The sequence below is a fragment of the Halyomorpha halys genome, unplaced genomic scaffold (genome assembly GCF_000696795.3).
Source record: "Halyomorpha halys isolate HHAL.00 unplaced genomic scaffold, Hhal_1.1 Scaffold188.1, whole genome shotgun sequence".
Lineage (NCBI taxonomy): Eukaryota > Metazoa > Arthropoda > Insecta > Hemiptera > Pentatomidae > Halyomorpha > Halyomorpha halys.
In genome coordinates this window covers 603,215-608,049 of record NW_027113381.1, presented here as the reverse complement: position 1 = coordinate 608,049, position 4,835 = coordinate 603,215, and the positions used below count along the sequence as shown (strand labels likewise).

The following is a 4,835-nucleotide window of genomic DNA, read 5'->3' as shown; positions in this document are numbered from 1 at the left end:
TTTTCTTATTTATTTATTCAACTTATTTGATATTTTTTCCAGATTTAATATAGCATCTGTTTTATTCACGCCACTTTTTTACTCTTAAATTAGCTTTACCTATTCTGTACCTTTTTGTTTTAGCCCTGATGAAAACGTACATTGTGGGTCGAAACGTTGGCAATCAATAAATAATTAAAAATTCATTTTATTTTCGACCGCAATCTCCTTTAAAATAAGAATATATTAATATAAAGTATAATAATTGATTTATAAGTATGCTGTATCATGTAGAAAACTAGACATATTTCGGAATCACTGCTTGTAATAATTACTGTAATACAAGCAAACCCGGAAATGTTTCGCTATTTGAGGATGCATACACATTAATTGAATACTAATGAAACTTTGATATTAATTAATATACAGATAAATTGATATGATGGTAACAACAGCAACATGATTGGAAAACAGCTATCTTCGCTGTACTATAGCTAATACTGGTCCGATTTAGTTGAAATATTTTTATGCTTTTAGACAATTTGATTATCTATGATATTGTCATGTAATACATAACATGATTCATAATACATGGCATCTATGTACTACATAAAATATGAATAGTTTTTTATATAATAATTAAGTGTGAATTGACGAAGCGTTTATTGGTTTGTTGTTACCTAATTTTAGGGAAAATTGTCAATCTTCCTGTAGGTATCCCAACCGTGATTTTCATCTTATTTCTTTTTCATTAATTTATTAGTATGTACCGTTGGTGGATTATTTATTATTATTATTTTTTTATGTTTCTAAATAAGATTTATTAATACCACATGATTCCTTATGCATTATAATTGCCTCTACAATTTCAGAATTACATTTTGAATCAAAAAGTAAGGCGATAAATTGAATTTTAAATTTATCAATGTAATATGGAGGAAGGAATGGGCTTTACCGTTGGTGGTGTGGATTGTTGCATAATTTAGTTGGGGCCAGCTCTAACACCCACAGTGGCCCTCTTCCCTTTACCCAGTGACAATTCTAACTGCAACCTGAAATTTCCGCTTAGTTATTTCGTTGAATATAATTTGATATTTCTTAAGAAAAAGATTACCTCTAGAATTAACCTTCTGAAATATCCGCTCTGTATTATTAAATCACTATATAATAGGTTAAAGTTATATCTTAAACTATATTGAAAATGTGGATTATTGATTACAAAATATTAAGTTTTTATCAATTATAATAAAAAATATCCATTAATTCTTAACCTATTTATTTTTCTATTACTCCACTCCTACGTTCCGGCCCTTCTGGCCATTCTCAAGGATAACTATTAATTAAGAATTTAAATTACACTCTTAACATTACAAATTCCTTTCAAAACCTTCTGTATTGTAAATTATTCTATATTATTTTTAATATCACAGTAACAATGTTGTGATAAAATTGCTGACTATTCTGCCTTTGTCGAATTATATTTTAGTTTATCAACCTATAAACCATAATTAAATTAGGGAAACACTATACACATTCAATTACCTTTTATCATATTGTGTGTGTGTTAAATTACCTATTTCTTATCTAACTACCCACTTTTTCTAACATTATTACATTTAAACTTTCTAATACAACCTTATTACTGTCACAGTTTTTGTAATATCTCAAGCGTTGAAACGTCCCTAATAATGTAACATCCCTTCCCACCTCCGTCGCTCCAATACTCTCCCTACCTTTATCCCGCCTGTTCAATCATTTCTAGTCCATCCAGACTCCTAAAGTTGTTAATCGATATGATTGTAAATATGTATATAAACTATTATATCATTCTTAATTATTTTTAAATCGTTTTCTTTTTTATTATTTTTTTTATTTATTCTTTTTTTTAATGTTCAACTGATTACAGTGAGAAAATAACTTATAATCATTTTTTTTATAATGACTATTTATATTTCTTGGACTGGTCCCAGAATAAATAAAGTATTATTATCATTATTATGTAAGCGAAATTTAAAAGAAATGATTATTATAAAAAAATATAAGAATCGAGCTATAAATAAAAAATTGGATGTGCAAACTTTAAATTCATATTATTCTAACCTAATAAATACATATGGCACAATTAACAACATCAAACAGAAACTGACAAAATATAAATATCAAAGTGACTACCTGCTTGAAAAAAACCAAAAAAAAAAACCAGTTACATGTGGGAAAAACAACCCTACCTTTATTTCAAAAACCGATTAATTTCCGGCCTAAACCTGAAGATAGCATAATCACAATGTAGAACCCACAGTAATAGACAATTGTAAGTAATCTTTTTATCAAGTAATGTTTTAATTGTAATAGTTATTAATCAGTACTTGTAGTTTTATAGCAATTAGTTGAAGAAAGTATTTGTTCTAAAAAACTGTTTTTTCTCATTGTAGTGCATGACTAGGTCAACAATAAAGTTGCAAAACGTTGCCTAAATAAAGTTGTAGCATTGACTGATCCTCAACACCAGCCCATAAAATAATTTACAAATAATAATAAAATAACGATGAAAACAATCGATGACCTACTAAGGAAAGAACTCCCACCAGGAACTGTATCGTAATACTAAAAAGTAACATGAAATGAGGGGCAACCAATAGGAGTAGTGTAAGACGGGTAAGAACAATATTTTTTTTACTAGTAATGAAATTAAAGAGGACTTTATAGAAAATAATAACAAGAAGTAGATTGAAAAATAGATTAAAAAATAATAAATAAATAAATACTATTTGAAAGTAAGAACATAAAAGGATAAAATATCCAAAGTGTACAGTAAAATGGTTGTCAGGAAGTAAAATGTTTACTAAATAATAATTTTTAATGCCTTACAACTAATAATAAACACGAAATAAATATATTATACTTATTTTATATTTATTTTTGTAATTATGTAGAGTGATTATAGTAAGTAAATAATTCAAACCAAAGTTGTAAAGATATTCCAAAGTGGTAAAGCCATATGAATAATCCACTAGCTTTCAATATATAATATTTGGGAGTTCTGATTGCTTCTTCGTTTTCTAATTTAATGGACTTGTAGTGTATTTCCTTACTCTACAGCCTAGTTTAAGATCCCCAGCTGGATTTTAGTTCAATACTTTGTTTTGTTAGATGGTCTGGAGTTGCTTGAAAAATACTACCATAACAGCACTTCCGATGCTTTTAGTAAAGTTTAACAAAAATTAATGTCTACGAATGTTAAAGATTCCCCAATTCCGCTAATACTTATCATTGCTCTAAAGAAATTTTATATTTGAAAAAGAAAGGAACCTACTTAACATTGTTTTTGCAAAGCAATTTCCCCGTCCTGTTTGAGCTCCAACCAGCTGCTTCTAATTCTTCTTTATCCTTAAACTTCCCAGTTTTCCCTGTATTAGGAGATTCCAGGTTAATTTCCACCCTCACTGATACATTTCCTGGAACTTAGCAAAACGAGATTTTCTCATCAAGAAAGGCCTGAAAGCTGTCTGCTCAATTAGGAAAAGGTTAAAGCAATTGCTAATAAAGTAGAGAAACGAGTAACATTTAATTAAGCATTAGATCTATTTTTTTCTCGGATAATTCTACAACGGAGCAATTGCTTCACGACCCCAGTTAAAATTTATTCAACTGTAACTTTGAAAATTCATACACTTGGGTTAATACTCACTAGAAGTCCCATCACTTTATTTTCATTACCCATTTAGAAAGCAAACCTACAACAATTTATAAATAAAATTTAACAGTTTCATTACATATAACAAATTATTCGTTGTTTTTTTTAACTGTTAAAAAATAATAGTTTCTCCTTTATTATTTTTATTTTAACTTGCCTATATATGGAATATATAGTGAGAAGGGGAAGTATCGCGATAGTGTAAAATTCCTAATTCCAGTTTTCAGAAGTACATATTTTTGAGGTCCCCCGAGTTCAATCAACCCTCGCAAAATAGTTTATGTATGCACGTGAACAGCCTTGCTCAGAAATAAAGTATGGAACTGGAATTAAATATTAATAATTTATTTATTAATATTAATTAGGTTGTTATATCGTTGTGGTGTCCCAGCAACTTGTAATATTCTTAGCTGGAAAAAAGTTGGTATCCGTTTTTCGAACCTTAAAATACGAATGATCTTAGAAACAGGTTAGTCTATTTTAAGATTAATAGCTGTTATAATTAAAACATTACCTAAAAATGTATATTACAGTTTGTTCTACATTGCTGTGATACAACTAACTTAATAACTATTACAATTAAAACATTGTTGAATAAAAAGATTACTTAAAATTGTCTATTACAGCGTGTTCTACATTGTGATCATACTATTTTCAGGTTTATGCCATAACTGAATTGGTTTTAAAATGGAGGTACAGCTTGTTTTGGTTTTTCTAACAAGTGACCGTTCTTTCTAGCAGGTAGTCAGTCAGTCTGCTATTTCTTTTTTGTATTTTGTCTGTTTATATTTTGTATAGTTAATCGTGTTTTTATACCAGTGATGCGCCGAGAGGGATTCGCTGGGATCTTTTGAGCACTGCTTTACCCCTCACACGTGGGGGATAGAGTGGGCTCAGGGATCCTCAGGTCGATTGTGTAAATATTGTATATTAGAGTGGAAATGTGACTTGAGATTATATTATTTTATTTATTTTTTTCATATATATAGTGTGACTATGTTCATTTTATTTATTCTTCTGTTTGTATATATTTTAAGAGATTTTTTTTTTCATTTATTTATTTATTTTATTTTATTTTAGTATGTATGAGATCATTCATCACTATTACCTATTGGCCACAACTGTGTGGCAGATTGTAATATCTATCAATAAATAAAAGTAT

The 4,835-nt window shown here is 28.5% G+C and overlaps 1 protein-coding gene across 5 annotated transcripts in view; it reads left to right on the top strand.

The window, feature by feature from the left end:
• Nucleotides 1-4,835, top strand: part of Ten-m (teneurin transmembrane protein Ten-m) — a 382,956-nt gene that overhangs the window by 132,048 nt on the left and 246,073 nt on the right. The gene's annotated exons all lie outside the window — the stretch shown is intronic.